The 23,489-nt window shown below is 39.8% G+C and overlaps 1 protein-coding gene and 1 pseudogene across 2 annotated transcripts in view; one reads left to right on the top strand and one right to left on the bottom strand.

Moving 5' to 3' along the window:
- LOC122808830 (nuclear receptor subfamily 2 group F member 5-like) overlaps positions 1–23,489 on the top strand; it is a 241,448-nt gene that overhangs the window by 33,133 nt on the left and 184,826 nt on the right. The gene's annotated exons all lie outside the window — the stretch shown is intronic.
- LOC122809847 lies at positions 20,221–20,317 on the bottom strand (annotated as a pseudogene).

Genomic DNA, 23,489 nt, shown 5'->3' on the forward strand with positions numbered 1-23,489 from the left:
TTTCCAAACAGAAAGATATTATTGTTTACTTTGTTGTGAAACATATAGTAGCAGGTTATCACATGTATTTTCAACTATATTACCATCCATTAAATGCTGTATGTAAAAAATTTGGAATGTACATAGTATCAGAAACTTATTCATGTTTATTGCATGATCATATCTATGCATTTGTGATTACTGTTTCTCTGTTAGAAACAATTTGGTGCTTGTATCACAACACGCACGCACGCACACACACACACACACACACACACACACACACACACACACACACACACACACACACACTCACTATATATATATATATATATATATATATATATATATATATATATATATATATATATGAGTGCTACAGAATTCTGAAAGCCCAAAATCCTGAACACCAAAATCCTGAAAACTCAAAATCCTGAAAACATACAGGATACCAACACTTACTATATTCCAGCACAAGTACATACAGAAACAAATAAAACACGAACCATATTACTCTTCTCCAAGTATAATGCGGGGGGGTGGGGTGGAAGTCCTCCTGCACCCCCCCACACCCCCTGCTACTTAAATATGTCAACTCTGAGATTGCACTTAGTGTACTGAAGTGCAATCATGGAGTTGTTATATTTAAGTAGCAGGGGGTGTGGAGGGTGCAACCCCCCACATGGGGGGTGCAGGGGAATTGCCCCCCTGCATATAGTTGAAGGGTAATATGTTTCTGTATGCACTTGTGCTGGAATATAGTAAGTGTTGGTATCCGTGTTCAGGATTTGGGTTTCAGGATTTCTCTGGATTTTGGTCTTCAGGATTTTGCTTTCAGGATTCTGATATATCTATCTATATATATATATATATATATATATATATATATATATATATATATATATATATATTTACACATATAAGTATATATATATATATATATATATATATATATATATATATATAGAGAGAGAGAGAGAGACACACACACACACACATACACATATAGGTCTGTGATGAATAATTACTGATGAGACTGTTCAAACATAAAACACTGATTCACCTTATGAGCAATTACCTTCATTGCCAACTAAAAATATAGCTAAAGTAACTTACCAAAAGAAAAACAAAAATAATATTTACATGGTGGGCTTTGCTTTCCACATTCCCTGGCATGGAGGCTGTGTCATCAACCCCCAGAAATTAAATATACTAACCTCAGGATTGCATAACTATGTAGAAGGGGACCAGACAACATCCCAGGCTGCATATTATGTAATGGCTGATCTGCTGAATTTCGATTTTACGTAATTCAACAAATTGTACAACAGCTGAATATTACCATTAAACACACAATAAATACATGTGGTAATAAATCATATAACAAACACATGCGTACTTAAGCCCCCAAAAAATCTAACCCCACCAAAATCAAAACACTAGATAATGAATATGTTCTTTCTTAAAAAGTAAATAATAATAAAGAGTTCAAATAAAATAACATAAACATAAAACTGCAATCGGCCAAACAGAAAATAGTCTTACTGGCAAATTACCTCATCCTACAAAAATAGAGTAAGCTATCTAAGCAACGTAACTAAAATATAAAGGCAAGAAATTGTATCATGGCTGTCACTATACTCGTAAAATTATACAAACACCTTAGCTAATGTCAAAAAATATATGTTTAAAATCTTATCAGAAGCAGAGAAGAAATCCCATTTATAAAAGAATCTACAAGAGTTACTTAAAGCCCTATTCAAAAGATATATTTAGCAAACAAGCTAACTCTGATGCAGCAATGAAATGAATATTAAACAGGGGAAATGGATGAATCTCAGTTGTTGGCTTTATGATACAGACATGCACTAATTCATTCACACACACACACAGACACACACACGCATATAAATATATATATATATATATATATATATATATATATATATATATATATATTGGGTCTATATTACATCCTCGAATGCTTAAAAAAGTGAACGCTGATTGATCAAACTTATTTTCGCAAAACTGCAAAATATCGAAGCAGCAGAAACTCGAATTTTTTCCTAGGGAAAGAATTTGGTTGTCTGTTTCTGTTACTTCGGTATTTTCAGTGTTATGGTGGAAAGTTACCGGTCGGATTCAGGTAAGTGTGTGATTGTGTGGATGTGAGTGTTAGGGTGATTTAGGTGAGTTAGGGTTAGGGCTCGGGTTAGGTGTGTGTGCAATTGAGTGGACATGAGGGTTAGGGCGGATTTAAGTGAGTTAGGGTTAGGGAGCGGGTGAGGTGAGTGTGCGATAGTGACGGACCTTAGGGTTAGGGTTTGGGTTAAGGTAAGTGGGTAGTTAGTGGTGTGTGCATAGTTTAGTGTAGGGTTAGGTATCAGATTTTAGGTGTATGTGTGTGGATTTTTGTTTGTTTGGTGTGCTTGTGTTGTGTGTATGTGTTTTGGATCAGCGATTTTTTTCCCTGGGACAAAAAATCGCTGATCTGACAGTTCGAGATTGTAAGCTTTCGCTTAAACTAGGTCGATCAATCAGCGTTCACTTTTTTAAGTGTTCGATGATATAATATAGACCCTATATATCTATCTATATCTATATATATATATATATATATATATATATATATATATATATATATATATATATGTGTGTGTGTGTATGTGTGTGTGTGTGTGTGTGTGTGTGTGTGTGTGTGTGTGTGTGTGTGTGTTTATAAAATAAGGACAGCTATAATGCATCTGCATACTGGCATTATGATGTTTACTCTTTGCTTCTTTATATGAGGTTTTTTATCTAATGCTTTTTGCAATTAATTTCATATGTGCTGTCTGTGTCAGCTGTCATGTTGATATGATGAATGGTCATGATTTCCACATAGATTCAGAGCTTTTATTATTGAGAGAGTCATTTCATTTCATTTCATTGGATTTTGGTATGATTGTGCTTGAATGACTGGCGATGCTTCTTTCAAGTGTAAGCAATTTGTTGTTGTATTGGAAGAGACAGGTATAGCTTATATCTGGCATTGTCATTAAAGTTATGTACAGCTGCATTCAGTTTCCCACATTCATATTAGCTCCTTTTTAATGCAGAAGCTGTGCAAACAAAAGGACCAACAGTTATTTTGCTGAAACTGCTTGCTTATACCCTGTACATGTGCGCGCACGCGCACACACCCACACACACACACACACACACACACACACACACACACACACACACACACACACACACACACACACACACACTGATGTAATTGTACTTAAGTATGTACATAGCTTGTTATATTATTTATTTATTTATTTTTTGAAAGCATGATTGTAGCACAGTTCATGCTTTAGTCTACTATTTAAATATTTCATGCTTGTAGAGATGGAAAATGGAGAACAGTTTTATTGATTTTATGGTTTTTATATTTTTCAGTAAAAAAAAAGTTTCAATAAGTTTTTTTGTGAGGAACACTTCAAGCCAAAAATGAATGAATGATAATAAAAGTCAAAAGACAAACACTATGAAACACACATGCACAGGCGCACATACACACACACACACACACACACACACACACACACACACACACACACACACACACACACACACACACACACACACACTTTTTTCTTTCATATTATACCATACAATAGTATGGAAAAACATATTGTATTCAGTGGTATCTGTGGAGATGGACTGGAAAGGGAGAATAACTGCAAAATACAACATTCTTTAAAAATCCAGAAGTTAGCTGTAACTAAGACATCTCTAATTTTGGAGGCTAATTTTATTCAATAATGTTTGCACTACTATTACTACTACTATTGCTATTACTACTATGTGCTTGTACTACTGCTACTGCTACTACTATGAATACTACTACTGCTATTACTATTACTAGTACTACTACTTATGTTACTACTACTGCTACTACTACTATTACTACTCGTACTGTTACTACTACTGCTACTACTATGAATACTACTACTGCTATTACTATTACTAGTACTACTACTTATGTTACTACTACTGCTACTACTACTATTACTACTCGTACTGTTACTACTACTGCTACTACTATGAATACTACTACTGCTATTACTAATACTAGTACTACTACTTATGTTACTACTACTGCTACTACTACTACTACTACTAGTACTGTTACTACTACTGCTACTACTATGAATACTACTACTGCTATTACTATTACTAGTACTACTACTTATGTTACTACTACTGCTACTACTACTACTATTACTACTAGTACTGTTACTACTACTACTACCTACTACAACTGTTATTACTACTACTGTACAATGTTTAGACCTCATTTAAAAATGATAGTTTAAAATCACCGCTAACTAAATTAAAATATAATAATACTGCTACTAGTACTACTGCTACTACTGCTCTATAATCACATCTGCTTTAGAGTTACTTTGGATACATTCCTTCGGATGAGACATTAAACTGAGGCTGCTTCTGCTTAAGTTGGTAGTAGCTCAGGTGGATGTAAAAGATCCCATGGCACCCTTCAAAAAGTGTAAGGGAAGTACCCCGATAGCCTGGCCAAATTTCCCCTACTAATATAAATACACCCTTGGGTCTCCCCTGAAAACAGGCTACTAGCCTACTGGGACTAAACTGGTCAACAAAAGATTAACAAAAAAAAAAGAAACAAAATATTTCTTGCTTTTTCAAAAAATAACTAATAAGCATGTAACTGTAAAATATAATTCCTCAGTGAATATGTCCTACTGAATAACTTTAGTACTGCCTACATCTTACCATGACATTTGCTTTAAAATTACTTATATGCTTTTGTCAAAAATTGTAAAAACACATTTCTGTTTACTTTGCCATTTACAAAAATTAAGGGTATCTATATGTGAAGTAACATTCATTTTATTGGTAGGTACTAGGCTATCGGCCCAAGGGCCTAAGTAAGCCTAGCCAACAAGGTTCCCTGGCTTATGCCACTCAAGAAAGTTATTTTCCTGTGCCCCTGTCGAGCAGAGCCACAGAGGTGATCCCCGGGGTGTATTTCCTATTTCCCACCATTCATCAAGATTTTTCTTGAAGAGTGCTAATGAGGAACTTTGCTTGACGTAGATGGGTAGCTTGTTCCAGAGTATGGGAAGTCTCTGGGACAGGAATCTACCCCTCCAGTATGTCCTTTTATTGTGGTGACAAGGTTTAGGTTCCTAGAGCGTGTAGCTCGAAGGGATTGGGATTTCTTTAGGTGTAGCATGTCCAACAGCTCTGGGTTTGACATAGCTTTATATGTTAGGCAGAGATCACCTCGGAGTAGACGATAATCTATGGAGTAAAGCTGGAGTTTTTTGAGATGGTCAGTGTAGGGCATCTGCTTGAGGCCAGTAAACCTCTTTGTGAGGTACTTCTGTGGCCTTTCCAGCTGCTGCAGATGTCTTGTGAGGTACATTCCAAAAGGGGCGTTGTACTATATAATGGGTCTAATGAGTGTCGAGTAGAGGGGAACAATGACCTCTTTTTTCCTGGATGAGAACTCTTTTGTGATGAGGTGTGCCACATAGAAGGATTTCCTGACTACTGTGGTGATGTGATTATCAAAGGAGAGACTAGTGTCCACATGGGTCCCAAGGTCTCTTATCACACATTCGGCATTAAGTAGAGTGACGCCTATGTGGTAGTTCATGGGTACTGAGTTTTTACCAAAGGGGATGACAATGCACTTTTTGGCATTGAGCTTGAGGCCATGGCTCTGACACCAGGCATCTGTCTCAGTGAGGCCCTTCTGTAGGATGTCCACATCATTGGGGACTCAACTATGGCTCCTAGTTTGCAGTCATCTGCGAACTTCATTAGCCAAAGGCCTTCTGTGTTAGCCTGTACTTCAGAGAAGTAGATACCAAACAAGAGAGGTCCCAGGACTGAACCCTGTGGTACTCCACTTGTCATACTTGTCACTGGTTTGAAGTCAGATTTGGAGTCTGCAACTTTTACAGTGTGAGTTCTGTCAGTGAGCCAGTTGGCAACCCATCTTGTGATGTAGATATTTATACTTATTTTAGTTAGTTTAACTATAATTCCAGAATGGGGGATGGTGTCGAAAGCCTTGGCGAGGTCAAGATAGGCTGTGTGAGCCACCTTACCCTCATCTACGGCTTTGGTGATTGCCTCAAAGAAGTCAATCAATTTCAGGAGGCATGATCTGTCTTTCACAAACCCGAACTCGGTGGGGTCCAGAGTTTGGAGGTTACCAATGTCTTTGTTTATGAGTTCCATAAGTTCATAGGTTCATTGGTTCATACTAGGCTATCTGTCCTAGGGCATTTATCAGCCTAGCCAGAGTGTGTTTGGCTTTCGCCACCCATTTTAAATTAATTTTGCTATGCCCTTTTTCGAGGTTAGTATACTGTGCCTCTGTCTAACAGTGACACAGAAGTGATACCCGGGGTAAACCTACGATCTCCCATCCACTCATCAAGATTCCTCTTGAAGAGAGTCAATGAGGGACTCTGCCTAACCTGGACTGGGATTTTATTCCAGAGTGAAGGGAGCCTCTGGGTTATGAATCTGTCCCTCCATCATGTCCTATTTATTTCAGTGCTGAGGTTCAAGTCTCTCAAGCGCGTAGCTCGATGGGATTTGGATTTTCTGAGGTGCAGCATGTCCATTAATTCCGGGTTGGACATGGCTTTATACGCCAGGCACAGATCGCCTCTGAGCAGGCGGTATGCCACTGAGTAGAGCTGGAGTTTCTTTAACCGGGCAGCATATGGCATCTGTTTGAGCCCTTTGATCCTCTTGGTGAGGTACTTTTGGGGTCTTTCCAGTTGCTGCAGGTGTCTGGTAAGGTACATCCCAAAAGGGGCATTGTACTCAATTATGGGCCTGATGAGGGATGAGTAAAGAGGCACGATGACCTCCCCTGATCTAGATGTGAATCCCTTCATGATTAGGTGGGCTATATAAAATGTTTTTCTAACCACTTTGGCCACGTGGTTGTCAAATGAGAGATTGCTATCAACTTGGGTCCCCAGGTCCCTAATTGCTTCTTCTGTACTTAATGGATTACCACCTATGTGGTAATTTGTGGGCACTTTGTTTTTGCCAAAGGGGATGACTATACACTTTTTGATGAAACATTCCATGGCCTTACAGACCAGGCTCATCAGGCTAATAGGGTGATAGTTCCCGAGAGCAGTTGTGGCTCCCCCTTTGTGGAGTGGGATAACTGTTGTTGTGCACCATTCAGTGGGCACAAAGCCTGACGTGGGGCTATGATTGAACATGGTGATTAGGTGAGGACCCAGTTCGTTCTGAAGTTCATGTAAAATGCAGCCTGGGATGTTGTCTGGTCCCATGAATGCTGTGTTTTTGGCTTTAGAGAGTCCAGCTTTTACCTGCGTAGTTGTGATTACAGGAACTCTGCATTCTTCCCGTATAGATTTGGGCCCTTTAGGGGGTGAGAGGGTGGTAAAGTTAGCACTAATCCTATCTGCCAGGATGTTGGCAATATCAGTTGGTTCTGTAATTTTCATGCCGTTGTGCTGTAACTCAGAGCAGATCTGGTGTTGCCATTGAGATTCTTGACATAGCTATAGAATGCTTTGTGGTTGTCCCTAGAATCAGTGGCGATTTTGTTTTCATAGCTAGCTTTGGAGGATCTCAGGTTCTTACTGAGGCTGACCAGGGAGCTCCTCCACTCATAGGATTTTACTCTCCTTTGCAACAGTTTCTTGCTTCTGTTATAGAGTTTGTTTAAGGCAGGGGACCACCAGATTGGCTTCCTTTTTTGGGGGGATATCATCTTGGTTCTGTTTGGGATAATACGATCTATGTACTCATGTAAGTGCTTATAGAGTGCATTTGTGTAGGAGTCAGCAGTCATAACTGCATTGTCCATCTGCATGGGTGTCATGAAGTTCACCATTTCTGTCTTAAGAAGCATGAAGTTGGCTTTGGAGAAAATTTTTACTGTGGTTTCCTTAATGGGGGGTGGGGGTGGGATGTGGAAATCTAGGGTGATTAGCTTATATTCGGATCTGACCAACAAGGATTTGACTTCAGGTGTGGAACATCGGTCACTCATGTTGGTAATGACTAGGTCTAGGATATTGTTGCCCCTGGGAGTGTGTGGATAAGTTGATCCAGGGCACTTGAATTTATGAATTCCAGAAAGCATTGAGCGAAGGAGTTGGTACATGAGTAGTTTTCCCAGTTAATGGTAAGGTAGTTGAAATTGCCCATTATTAGGGTGCTTGGTTGAGCCCTAATATTTTCCCATATATCAAGAAAAGAGGAGTGGGAATCCTGGGGCATGGTGGGAGATCTGTAGCAAGCTACAATTTGGATTGAAGTTCTGCCCAGAGTTAGTTGCACTTGGATAACCTCAGATGCATTATGCTGAGCAACTAGCCTGGAGGTGTGGATATCCTTAATGAATATGGGCACACGTCCGCCTTTGGTGTTCAGGTCCAGGTTAGGTGGCTGAAAAGTGTGGTATGAGTTATAGCCTGGTAATGCAGGTGTGCTCCCTGGAGCCTTGAAACAGGTCTCAGTCACTGCACAGATATCGATGTTCTCCATTTTAAGAAGTTCCTCGAGGGAGTGCCTTTTGAGATTTAGACTTCTAGCATTGATTAGCATTACCCTCAGTTTTTGCTTGCCTGTTCCTGTTACAGTGGTGAATTTGTCATTTGAACCTTGCCTAAAAAAGGCACTATAGGTGCGGCAAGAGCCTTAGCCAGTATCCGGATTCCCGGGGGTGACAGGTGCAGGCTATCTCTGGCAAAGCATCGTGGTCTGTTGACCATGTGGTCCCAGGCAGACAGATACTGGATCCCCTTAGAATGACACCAGAAGCTTAGCCAATTGTTGAAGTCAATCATTTTGTCCTTGTACTGCGGTATCATTCTGGATGATAGCAGGATGTTACTCAGGCCTAGGGTCATACCTGCCTGGGCTACAAGATTGGAGAGCTCTTCCATGTCTCTTTTCATGTAGTCCAGGTGAGGTATGTCTCAGGTCATTCACATCAACATGGACAATGACAGAGTCATATTTGTACTTGTTGTGGAGTGACCTGAGTGAGTGGGTTATGTGGCGGATCTTGGCACCCAACAGGCAGCTGACAGTAACCTTCTCCTTGTTTAACCTGGTGAGTGGGACATCAGTGTGCCTGACTATAGAGTCACCTATGACTAGTGTGTTGGGTATATTGTTTTGCCTTATGGGCTGTGGTTGAGTGGCACACTGAGTCTGTGGGCTATGTGTCATTTGTGTTATGTTGGTGGGTGGAGGTTGCTTGCGTTTCTGCTTTGGAGGTCTCTGTTGCTTGAGCAGATTATTATTGAGAGCCTCCATGAATGTTTTTGTATTTCTATGTGTGGATTTTGGTGGTGTAGGTTTAGTGGGACTATGTGATGAGTGTGGTGTGGTACAAGTGTTTACCTTCTCCTCTTGGCTGTCAAGTACAGTCTTGGTTGGGGAGAGCTTTACCAACAGTTTGACTAGATAAGTGCATCTCTCACAGGTTGTAGTGTTGGGTGGGAGGAGGAGAGGGTTGTCTGTGTACATGAGGTAATTGCTACATTGCCCCAAGATGCCCAGATTCATCAGATAGACAGGAGAGAACACTGGGAGCTGACCCTTGGACATGTCTGAATAAAAAAATATTTTCCTCTAGACAAGTGAGGAAAGTAAGTACAAAAACTGTTTTCCTCTAGGTAATGAGGAAGGTTGAGTGCTGTAGTAATTTGTAGCTTATTTAGTGCTTACAACAAGTTCTGAACAAGTGATGAGCAAGAGTAAGCAAATTCAAGTGCTAAAACTAAGAATCTGTATCTGAACTAGACTAGTTATGGAAAGAAATAAATGGAAATGCGAGCTTTTAAATCAGAAAGTTGAAAGAGATGGAAAAATTGCCCAAACGACCAATAACTACAATTTCTGGTCCAGAAACCACTCCTTATCTGGTAAATAGGTTACCTAGAGCTTTCCACTCCCACTGATACGCTAGCAGGCCTCCCACCAACACAGAAAGGCTTGAGGGCCTCAGGAGCTTACAAACAGTCCTGGATACAGCAAATCTGTATCTAGACTAGACTAGTTACAGGAAGTGGGGGGGGGGCAAGTGCAAATGTGGGATTTTAAATCAGGAAGTTGAGAGAGATGGATAAACTGCCAATAACTACAGTTTCTGGGCCAGAAACCACTCCTTATGTAGTAGATAGGTTACCTAGTGCTTTCCACTCCCACTGATAAGCTAGCAGGCTTCCCACCAACACAGAAAGGCTTGGGGGGCCCAGAAGCTTACAAACAGTCCTGGACATAGCAAATCTGTATCTGGACTAGACTAGTTACAGGAAAGGCAGGAAACGAGCATACATTTTTTTTGTTACAGTTAAGCAGAACACAGGGAGATTCTAGCACAGTTTTTTTTTGTAAAGGAAAGGGAGAGAGGAGAAGGTTGGCCTTCTCAAATGTTCTGTCTGTATTAGGTAGAATGAGCTAATGACACTAGACTAGGAGGAGTGTCCCAGATCAAATTTACAGTACTGTTATTTTCCTGCTGCATAATGCTTTTGACCTACGTGTTAACATAAAGTCACTTATATGTGTCTGCTATAACTTAGAAAAACTCTGTTTACACAGTTTTCTTCAGATTTGAAAAAAAAATCATGTTTCAGTAAATTAAGTACTCACACATTTTGTAGCTGGTGTTGTGCTGAAAAAAATGATAGTTATAACATATCTACCACTTTTATTCATTTAGGTTATTATATTTTAATATAGTTAGCCATGATTTCAAATTGTCATTTTTAAATGAGGTCTGAACATTGTATTGTAGGTATTATATTTGTAAGTGGATGGTTAGTAACTTGACGTGCATGAATATATGTATAGTTGGATTCACTATACAATCTCAAAATAATGAAATTTCGAATTTCAGTATTTTGAGACTGAATAGTCGAAAAATTACTTACATGAAAACCCACAATAACTAACACTACAATTGCGACCATTCACACACACACACACACACAAACCAGGACATAATCACACACACATACACCTACCTAATTAAACAAACATAACAACACACACAAACACACTTAACCTACCTATAAGCAAGGGGGCAAGCCCCCCCTGCACCCCCCCACAACCCCCCTACTTATATATTCTAACTCCGAGGTTGCACTAAACACACAACAAACACCATCGCACACACTCACACACACTAAAATCCCTACCCATTATCCTCAAACACACAATACTTACCTGAAACCACAGATAAATCCACAAACCGCACCACACGTCATGAACGTGACACCACGATAGCGGCGGATTCGACATTTGCAGATTCAGCATAGTGTAGTTTCAGTTAATTGCACTTTCCACTATTCAGTCTTGACGTACTGAATTTCGACATTTCAGTGCATCGAGATTGTCTAGTGTATCCGTATAGTTTTACACATTGTGTATTTTTCTTGCTCTTCTAGGCTTGTTCCTTGTCTACTGATTCAGGTCCTTTACTCAAAAGATTCTATTCAGTTACTAATATTGTAACATCATGTCTTCAATAATATGCATGCGTATCTGTCTGCTTGTCTACCTGCCTGTCAGTTTCTCTCTCTTACTTGGTTTCTCTGTCTCTACTTTTCATGTGCATGCATATGCTAAATATGCCAGAGATGGAGGGAAACAAAGTGAAACAGTTTAAAAAGAGTGCTGCATATGTTAAGAATGTCACACACACTGAATGTCTGATGTGTCCTCATTCACAATTGCCATATTTCTTGTGGCTCACATTTTCATTTATATATAGAAGACATGTATATTTTGTGTTGAATAATCCATTAAAGCATCACTATGAATGCACACACACACACATGGACACACGCACACATGCACACACACACACACACACACACACACACACACACACACACACACACACACACACACACACACACACACACACACAAGCACACACACACACACATACACACACATACACAAACACAAACACAGGATTTGTCTGTCTGTCCGTGTACATCCACCATTTGTTGGATGCTGAGGAAGAAAACTAAAGAAACGAATGGAAGTTTTACAAAATATGAAAATGAAGCTATTAGTATTTCATATGAAGTATCATGAGAGACACAGTTCAAGTGCAAGCTTCCATGGGGGGGGCAAGATGGACACTTGTGCCCACCTCTCCGAAAGCAGAGTCATATATTCTTTAATTTGATGATGCTGCTGCCTGTACCGTGGCAAAAGTATCATTTGATATCCAAGCACCCCTCATTTTGGAGGAGACTTCTATTCTAAGTTTATTTCCCACCCACACTCCAGTTTCAGCTTGAGCATACCATTAACTATTGTATTCTTTATTGGACAACCACAACAGTATACATATTTTTGAACATTTTAAAAATGTACAGATGTGCAAAGATCACCATCATCATCATCATTACCCCCTTTTTTCATTTTCTTCATGGAGTCGGGGTGTTGTGCACTTGTTACCATCTCTCCTTATTCAATACCACTCTGCTATCTTCTTTGACAGTCATACTTGACTATTGCAGGTCTTCCCTCACAGAATCCATCCATTGCTTGATGGCCCCATTTCCTCTTGTCTTCTTCCTGTCTGGCCCAAATCTTCTTCACCTGATTGTCTTCTGCCATTCTGCACATGTGCCCGAACCACTGCAATCTGTTCTCTTTGACTTTTTCTGCAATTGGAGCTACTGTGTCTTCTGCTCTTATGTCCTCATTCCTTCATCTGTCCTACAGTGTACATTCTGCCATCAGTCTCAGGCACTTCATCTCCATCACCTCTAGCTTCCTCATGTCATCTGCCTTTCCTATCCAGATTTCTGTACCTTGCAGTTGTACTGATTGCACCACTGTTTCATCTCCTTACTTTTAAACTTCTTTGGTATTCTGTCATGCACTACTCCTGACACTTTGTGCCAGTTGACTGTAGCCCCTCTGATTCTAGCTATGACCCTCTTTTTCTAACTTCTCTTCTCCTCAGCCACCCTCCCAGATACTTGAGACTGTTAACTTGTTACAACACTTCACTGTTAACCTGTTACAACACTTCACTGTTAATCAATTACAACACTCCACTGTTAACCTGTTACAACACTTCACTGTTAACCAGTTACAACACTTCACTGTTAGCCTGTTACAACACTTTCCCTTCTATCTCAATTCTCAGCTTCTTCTAATTTCCCTATTTGCTGAGATTACAACTGTCTTATCCGCACTTAGTTTCATTCTGTGTGCCTTCAGCTTTGCATTCCATTCCTCTACCCTTTGCCTAAGTTTTTGCTCAGAGTCTGCTGACAGCAACTTTGTTGATCTGTCCCCTAGTAGTCCAGCACTAGTATGAACAGCAGCGATCTAAGTGCTAAACCCTGATGCACACCCACTCCCTCTGGGAACCTCTCTTTAAGACCGAACACTGTTCATACTTGAGTCATTGGGTCCTTATACATAATCTGCACTAGTTCTACCAATGTTTCTGGCACTTCAAACTACAACAGGACTGCAAAAATCAGCTTTCTTTGGACTTTGTCATATGCCTTCTCCAAGTCAAGGAATGTCCAGCTGGACTCTTTCCTCATTTCTAGCTTCTTCTCAAGCATCTGTCTAACAGCAAACATTGGGTCAGTTGTGCTGTATACTGATCTGAGTCTGAACTGCTCATTTCTCACCTTACTACTCTGTATATTCATTTATCAATCACCCTGTCCAGAACTTTCATGCAGTGTGATACCTCTATACTGCCTACAGTTGTGAATGTCCCCTGTGTTCTTCAACACTGGCACTGGTACACTTATTCTAATATTTTCCAGTCATCTGGGATATGCCTTTCTCTCCATACTGCTATGAGTACCTTCAGGAACAATTTTTCCCCTATCTCACCCATCTGAGCCTGCTGCTTTCCCTGACTTTAGTGCTGTTCTTACTTCTTTTATGGTGGGCCTCTCCTCTTCTCTCACCGTAGGCTGTGTCTGGGGCAGTATAGCTTATGTGGAATTTTCTTTATTCAGAAGCTTCTTGAAGTACTCCTTGTATCTACCTTTAATGTTTTGTGGACTGTTGAGTAGATTGCTGCTGACATCCCTTATGAAGGCTTTTTTATCTTTTTGTCTTTCTCTTACATCCTGATAGAGTGTCTTTGTGCCACCTACTGAATCACTTTACAGAAGTTGCTGCCTCTAATGCCTTATTCTTTGCTATTGCAACTCCTCTTTTAGCCTGTTTGTTAGACAACTAGTATTCCTTCTTAGCCTGGTCTCTTTTCTATCTTCCACTTTTTCCTGCACTGCTTCTTTAGATGACTTTCTGGACTTCTGCATTCCACCACCATCTTTCCTTACGTACCGTATTTCCATACTTCTCTCTACAGCATATGCTGTTTTGTAGCACTCTCATTCTTCTTCACCACCACCTATTTCCTCTTCTTCCTGAGATGCTAGAGTCATGAGTAATTACTTGAACTGTTGTGCTTTCTCTCCAGTCAACTTGCAGGTCTTCAGCCTGGTATCTGTTGTCTTTAGAGCCTTCTCTGACCACTGCTTGCAGCTGATTGCAGGAACCAGTGGTTTATGCTGTAGGCCGACTGTCTGTTTCACTGGGGATGACTTTGCATGACAAGCGAAGACCTTAACCATTATGCCATCTGGTCTCTAGATGTACAGAAATATCACAGTATAATCTCCAGGAAGTCTACCTGAGTTCCACGTTGACCACTCTTCTGACTGTCTGATTTGCTGATCCATGTTTTCAGACAGAAATCCTCTCCTTCCTTATCCCTGTTGCTCCAGGCAGGCCTCACATCCTGTTCTGTCTGTTCAGATATATGCATTCAACTTTTGTCCTAGTATAGTAGGTCCTACAACTGCTGCATGAATGCACTCTTTTCCTCCTTGTCACTGGTCTAGGAGATAGTATTGCTCTGTTATTACACTGCAGTCTGATTGCTATGAGTCTGTTCCGATGACATCCCTCATTATGTTTTGAAGCCTCCCCCTCACCACAATTCCCACACCATTTCTAGCCTGTCCTCCTCCTGAGTAGCGAGGTCAGAGAAGGCCAGGTCATCCAACTACTTATCACTAGTAAAAACTCATGCCCACTTTGGCGATCTTTGTCAACATGACTGAATCACCTATAGCCCACTCTGATCTGTGTTCTCCTCTCTTTCAGGATACTGTGCCCCAGAGGAGATGCCCAAATCAGTTAGTCTGTTCAACTCTTACCCCTATAGGGCACCATCTAGAGTCTGTGCTGCTGTCCACAGCTCTATTCTTGGGCAAGCTTGAGGTGGAAACACTAAAACTGTGTTTGGGAGGGACTTCGCAGAGACAGAAGAACATGTAAACTCCAAACAGGAACTGGTCAGAGGTAAGAAGAAAACCTTGCACCTTGGGCATGGGAGGCAAAGACCATGACCATTATGCTATCTGGTCTCAAGATGTTCAGAGATATTCCAATATAATCTCCAACATCAGAATAAGCCTACTGCCACAGTCCTAGACTGACAGTGTGAGATGTAGGACAATGTCGGCATTAAGGACAGTTACCAGACACAGTTGGCATTACATCTCCCAGTGAATAGTGCCATGTCCAGCACTGGATGACTGGAGAAAATGCAGTCCTAGACTGACAGTGTGAGATGTAGGACAATGTCGGCATTAAGGACAGTTACCAGACACAGCTGGCACTACATCTCCCAGTAAATAGTGCCATGTCCAGCACTGGATGACTGGAGAAAATGCAGTCCTAGACTGACAGTGTGAGATGTAGGACAATGTCGGCATTAAGGACAGTTACCAGACACAGCTGGCACTACATCTCCTAGTAAATAGTGCCATGTCCAGCACTGGATGACTGGAGAAAATGCAGGATGACAGCATAACACATCAATATACATTTTATGACTGAGGTATGGATCTGGCTTAGCCCAGCAGCAAATGTTGTACTTAAATAAGGGAAGTTTACCTGTTTGTTTATTTTAAATAGCTTGGCATTTGGATGTCAGTTTGCTTTTTTACCTGCTGCCTTCAGTTAAAGCTGAGAATCAGATAAGCATTTGCTATGAACTCTGACCAGTTTTTTCCTCTTTTAGTATGCATTCTTACAAAATGATAAGTTATTCTGTTACTGCAGAACTTTCCATTTGTGTTAGTACCATTGTGTGTTCTGAACAGAATGGTTCGACCATAAAACGCCAACTTTCTGAATGTTGACATTCCAAAAGGATGAAAAAAAAATGAAATTCAAACAGGCAAAAATCCATTTTTATTTGTTTGCTCCCCACACCCTCTAAAATTATATATACCAACTCCACAGTTGCACCAGCTCAAGGAAGGAAGAAATTTCGTAAAGAAGTGAGTTATTGTAAACACACACTTGGAAACCACACATGCAAATATTTTCTATGGGAAACAGCATTCAGTGTTATGCTCTTCATCTTTGTTTTCTGCGATCTACTGAAGCTTGAGCAATTTCACCTTGAGCATGTGTAGGAGTGCCAAACATAATACAGAATGTAACTGTAAAACCCTTATTCTGGAGGACTTCAGCCTAGATTGGTTCACCTGTATAGCAAAACTACCAAGTAATCTAATAAAGCTCCATGGCTACCAGCAGCTAGTCCAAATTCCAACTAGATGTGATAAAAAATCTAAAAGGGAATCCATCCTCGACTGGGCCCTAACTAACAACCCCACATTGTACCCTCACACAGGCAGTCTTCCAGACACCTTAAGTGACCGCAACATAATATACTTATATGTAGTAGAACAAGCATATGCAAAACCACTAACTATATATCCACCAGAAACACAAAAAGATTCTCTCCTGAGGTTCTCAACACTTTACTCTGTAACTGTGACTGGACCCCCCCCTAAAACCCCTCCCACTTGACCAGGCTGTAGCATATTTCAGCAAAACATTTCTACAACACCTAGACACTGTCACTCCATTGCGCAAAATCAAGGTTAGAATCTCTACAAACCCCTGGCTCAGTAAAGAAACCAAACAAATCCTCAAGTCCAGAGACACTGCCTGGCTTTACTATCAAAAAAACAAAGAAAGACAAAGCCTAACTAAGTACTAAGAACTGAGCAACCATGCAAAAAAATGCATTAGGCTGGACAAAAAATCATACTACACAACATTACAAACTAAATACCAACACAACCCCCAAAAAGTTTGGAAAAATGTAAACCAGCTACTAAAATCCACCCAAAAGGCTACCCCCAAATCAACCACCCCTGACACTAAAGTTCCCATCGAAACACAATTCAACTCCCACTTTGTGAACTCAATTCTATCCTTAGTATCACAGGACAGTTCCTTCCTCACTGTCCCCCCAACACAAATAACACTACTACAAGCTTTACCCTCAAAACAGTTTCCACCACTTCAATCAAAAGCATGCTCTCCAAACTAAAAACCTCATCAACAGTAGCTGACCTACTCCCCAGCTGTTTCTTGAAACTCACAGCAGATGCTATTGCTATCCCAGTCTCCACTCTCATAAACAGATCAATTGTTGAAAACTATGTGCCCAAACTCTGGAAAATATCCTATGTTACACCCATACATAAAGGTGGGACCTCCACTGAACTTAATAACTACAGACCCATTGCTTTACTCTCCCCCTGGCCAAAATCCTAGAAAAATGCATCCATACCCAGATGCTAAACTATCTCATAAACAGCGACATCCTGTCACCTACTCAGCATGGTTTCAGACCTGCCCATAGTACCACTACAGCCCTCCTCTGCTTCACAGACACAGTAAACCATCTCATAAATGAAGGCCTACAGGTGTCAGCTGTTTTTTTGGATATGTCCAAAGCATTTGACAAAGTCTCACACCAAATCCTGCTAAACAAACTAAAGCAATATCACCTATCAAATTCCACTCTTACCTGGTTCCAGAGCTACTTAACTGACAGGTACCAAGCTGTGAAATGGGAAAATTCTCTCTCTCTCCTCAGCTGCTCATAACCATAGGAGTCCCACAGGGTTCTATCTTAGGACCGCTACTATTCACAGTCTTCACAAATGACCTCCATACCTCCACACAGCATGCATCTATCATTCATTATGCAACTGACACTACCTTAATCTGTGCTGCACAAAACATTCCCACCCTTCTGCAAACAACTCAACTAGCATTCTCTGACGTTGAAAACTATCTTACCAAAGCCCAACTTATCCTCAATCCAAAGAAAACTCATCTTATGATTATAACCAGTTCTAACAAAAACACTAACAGTCAATTCACTATCTACTCCACAAATGCTACTCCAGTCACTCCAGTGGCACAGGCTAAGCTATTGGGAATAACCATAGACTCCCACCTAAAATTTGATTAACTATTAAAAAAGTACATGCCAAACTGGGATCATTCTTCCGTATCAAACCATTTCTTACCAACAACACAAGATCAGCCATTGCTCGCTCCCAACTTCTATCCGCCCTACTCTATGCATCTCCCATTCTGACTAATCTCAACAAAACCGAACTAAGCAAAATGGAAGCCTGCTATAACAGAATTGCCCGCTTTACTGCAAATTGCTCATATAGAACTCATCACTGTACTGCATTGAGACAGCTCCACTGGCTTGAACTGCCCAACCTCCTAACCTACAATCAGCTCTGCCTCTGTCATTCTATCTATTACCTCCCCAATAAGTGTCCTGCCCTCAAAAACCTAGTACAACATCACTCATCCAAAAGGCCTCTTAGGTCATCAAGCAAACTACTACTAGAAGTCACCAACAGCTACAATAGCTTTGGAGATGTGCTATATAGTAGTTCAGTGGCTAAAAAATGGAACTCTGTCCCTACTAGCATTCATAACACATCATCCAAAGCCTCTTTTAAAGACCTCATCAGGCAACATCTCAAGCAAAGTTGACAGTGCCATGATTGCTCCCCACGCTAGTGAAAGCGGATAACATATACATACTAAATCTAGAGTACTTTATACTAGTTTTCAATCTTACTCACAGACACTGGCTAATCTACAATGTATGTACTGTACCTGTGTACTATGTATGTATTCTACCTATGTTCCAAATTTCAGCTGTACACCACAAATCTATTCATTACCTTTATTTTTAAATTAATATTTTTTTGTTCGTTCTCTCCACTGTAACTGTTGATGTGCCACATACCACTGTAGAAACATGTCTTTTGTAATTTGTGTGTATACTGATCATGTCTAGATAACTAAATGTGTCTGTAATTTTTCTTTGTGGAGCTTTTCTCCCTGGGCCTCTGCTGAAAAAGGGCCTTTTCGGCTCAGTCAGACACTCCCGGTTGACAATGTAAAATAAATAAACTGGGGGAATCTCTGGCTTCAGACAGAGATGGAGGGAGGGGTATTAATAGCTGCATGAATGACTATCAAACAGGATTGATTTGTATGTACCAGTCACTGAGTAGGAGAAGACCGGGAAAAGGAAAGAACAACACATCCGTAACTCAGCTACCTCTGACAATTAGCAAGAAACCCATTACCAGTGGTGTTCCACAGGGATTGGTGGTGGGACACCTATTGTTTAGAATCTACTTCTCAGAAGTGTAGACAAAAACAAAAGGTCTGTGGCTGACAAAGTTTACTTTTGACTGCAAACTGGGAGCAGTAATTGAGCCCCTAAATGATGTCAAAATTCTACAAGAAGGACTTACACAAACCAATGTGCCAAAGTCATGGTCTTAAACTCAATGCAAAAAAATGCATTATTATCCCCTTTGGCAAAGATGATGTCCCTGCAAATTACCATATTAATAACAACACCCTAAACTCTAAATCAGTGGTGCACACAGGTTGACAGCAACCTTACTTTTGATCACCATGTCTCCACGGTGGTAAGGAATTCCTTCTATGTTGCTCACCTCATAAGCAAAGGCATAGCTTCCAGAACAAAAGCAGTTATAACCCCTGTACTCTTCTCTCAATAGGCCAATAATAGAGTACAGTGCTCCCTTTGGTAAGTACCTAAACAGCCACCTGCAGCAACTGGAGAGACCTCAAAAGTTCCTCACAAAGAAAATTCAGGGTCTTCAGCACATGTTTTACATCAACAGACTGAAATCACTGTCACTATACTCTATATCATATAGGCTATAGGTTACTCAGAGGTGACCTGTGCCTTGCATAAAGAGCAACCTATGATCCTGCCTTAATGGAAATGCTGCACATTCGTAAGTCAAATGGTACATGATTCAGTGGCTCTAGGGACCTTAACCTAGCATGTGACATAGAACAGATACTACACTTGATCTTAGCCAAAAAGCCATGAAGCGATCAATAGGACTTGCTAGAGAGACAGCTATGTCTCTCAGAGGTTGCCTCTCCTCTGGAATAAACTTCCAGTACAGGGTAAATGGAGCCTCTTGTTAACCCTTTTTAAGCATAACTTGGACGATTGGATGGGAAACTGCAAATTCACACCAGGATTTTCACCTGCATCCCCTCTTGGATAGAAGCAGTCGATGCTGATTTAGATCTGCTTATAACATAGACTATCTCTGTGGACAAACAAGGGTTGAACCTGACTAGGCTTATAAGGGCCCTAGAACCATTAGCTTAGTAACCTCCTATGACCCTATGAAAAAAGTTTGCATTTTTATGTTTCAAGTTACTTAGTCTCATTTTTTTATTCAAGATGTAACACAAAGTAGAATAGTACATAGTATGTGTACTTAAGTTAATTGTTCCATTACAGTGACACTCCTGGTATACAGTTTAGTTAAGCTTTATTACAAAGGATAAAACAGTGTCACAGAATTCTTAGCTTGTCACTTTCTGAGGAAACTACAGGTTTTGCTTTGTGTCTATAAAGTCTTAAACCTTAAAATACTAAACTATTAAATTTCTTTCTGGTAAGACAGGGAGAGATGATATTTGTATATTTGCTTATTTATTTATGTTTGTTAACTGTAAAAGCAACTCTTTTCAATCATGGACTTTGCCAAATAGGCAGAGACAGTACAGTAAAACATTTAGCAGATAGTTGCTACAATGGTACAATATTATACAAATAGTGCTTTAACCACAGTCTTGTACTGTATGTACTTCATGTTTGGTCTTTGTTATTTATTATAATATTTTCATTGCAATCACTGCTTATTTCAGTTAATTATGAACGGGTGCATACATGGATCAATTTTTATGGCATTTCTGGTTCTCCACAGTTGACCATCACACCCATCCAGGAGATTTCTTCATTTCTTCCTGACCTAATTAATGACAACTTTATCTCTGACCCATGTTTTCTGGCTGATGAGGAGATTGAAATTTCCTGGGGCAGAGTCATACTGCTCCAAAGGAGTGTTTTTACCCTAAGGAACTGACACATACTAATGCCACCATGGGGGAAACCATGCAGAAGGCTTCACTGGTGTGTTGTCCATATGGTGTTTTATCCATAACTCAGCTTAAGGCACATCACAGCCACCCCCCCCCCCCTTGAGTGCACGCATCCAATTCTGAACTATAGACCTGCTAGTCTTCCCTGCCTGTCCATCAACTTATGGGCTACTATTGAAACTTGGGACACCTGGGCCATAGTCAGGGGTTTATCACTGTACGCAGCTGATGCACATGAACATACATGGATCAAAAGGCTGTAAAATGTTTAAAAATATAACACAGAGCATTTAAAATCCTATGGCTTCTGGGGTCCTAACAATACCCAGGGCCTCAGCAGTGTTTTATTATTTCCTCTGAACCACTTAAAGCAACAATGATGTATCTGTCATATTATAATCATCTCTCTTCAACCACACAGTGTTGGATTTTATCAGGTGGCTGGCCTACTTTACTAACTAACATGTTATTGTAAATAAGATTTGGATTTTATAATCACCTTTGATCTGTTCTCAAGGTATAGTTCTTCACATCCATGACTTGAAAACATAACAAGAGGCTAGTGATCGGAGAGTGAATCATGGTCCTCTGTTTTATGCTCTGCAACCCAATTATAATCTGTAATATGAAAGAAGATAATGGAAGTGGAAATAAAGGGGTAACATTAATGTGTAAGGGTTTCACGCATATTATCAGTACAAGTGCTTATTGTTAGTGTGGAACAAGAGGAGAATGATGTCATATGAAGGGCATTAAATTAATAGATGAGAAGGAGCTACAAAAGCTAAAAAATATATATTAATATAAATGAATCATGTGTCAGATAGAATAACAGCAAAAAGAATAAAGGAATGTATGTAACAAAGTATATTACATTAGGGAAACCATAAGCAAATCCTTAAATTCTAATAATCCAAAATCCAAAGAGAATTTGCTTGAAACACTGACTGAAAACAGATAATCAAACAGTAAATAATTTGGTCCTTAAGATCATTTAAAATTAGGAACTTACAAAATACTTAAACAGATTTTTTAAGACTTGAAAAAGAACCATTATTTAATCTACAGTTACACATGTATAACAACTCTTATTTTAACAATATAAGATTTAAAATAACTAGTTCTTTAGAACTAATGTTGTAAATATGTGCATTATATGCTATCACTCAACATGTGTTCAGTACAATGTGTTCAACAAATAATTTGCTATTTCTTCAGTAGTTATTAAATGCCTTTGACAAGGGTCTATCACTGAATATGATCTATATAGTATGCAAATAAGGTTGTCTTTTATGTAATATCACTCACCCACATTATAGTATCTGTATACCACTAATATACTTCCAATATATACGTGTATGTGTGTGTTTGTGTGTGTGTGTGTGTGTGTGTGTGTGTGTGTGTGTGTGTGTGTGTGTGTGTGTGTGTGTGTTGTATATGAGTTCCATTGCATTCTATAGGACATTCATTTGGTCAGTAGCAATGAATTGCAGGGTAATCTGTGTGAAAGTTCAGTGTACTGAACATTCATTTTGTTGGATGTATGCTTTTATTGTACAGGTAAGCCAGTTTTCTGTGTGTGTGTGTGTGTGTGTGTGTGTGTGTGTGTGTGTGTGTTTGTGTGTGTGTGTGTGTGTGTGTGTGTGTGTGTGTGTGTATGTGTATGAATGTTAATATTAGAGTTCTGGTAAGAGTTAGTTAGGGGTGGAAGTAATGTGCATCTTAGGGCTTGAGTAAGGGTTAGGTAAGCGGTTAGTTTTAATATTATTACAAGATATTATCCCTAGTGATACGAATCTTCATATGTACTTCTATGTTAAAATATGGAAGCATTCATGTAAATAGTGTACATATGTTATAAGAATGTTGTTAGAAGCTTTGTTTGGAAATTACTTGTGTATTTCTCGGTCAAATGTTTGTATGAACAAGTTGAAAAATAATAAAGAATTATTATTGAAAAAAAAGTGCGTATGTATTTGTTGGTGCATGTCTTAGTCTGTGTTTTTAGTGGGCGTGCTATGTAAATTTGTTTTGTTTGTTTTATTTTTAAGATAAGGTATAAGGTTATGGTTGGGGCAAATGCAAAGTTAAGATTAGGATTATCACAT

Source organism: Protopterus annectens, chromosome 8.part0 (assembly GCF_019279795.1).
Source record: "Protopterus annectens isolate FY-2018-M chromosome 8.part0, PAN1.0, whole genome shotgun sequence".
Taxonomy (NCBI): domain Eukaryota; kingdom Metazoa; phylum Chordata; order Ceratodontiformes; family Protopteridae; genus Protopterus; species Protopterus annectens.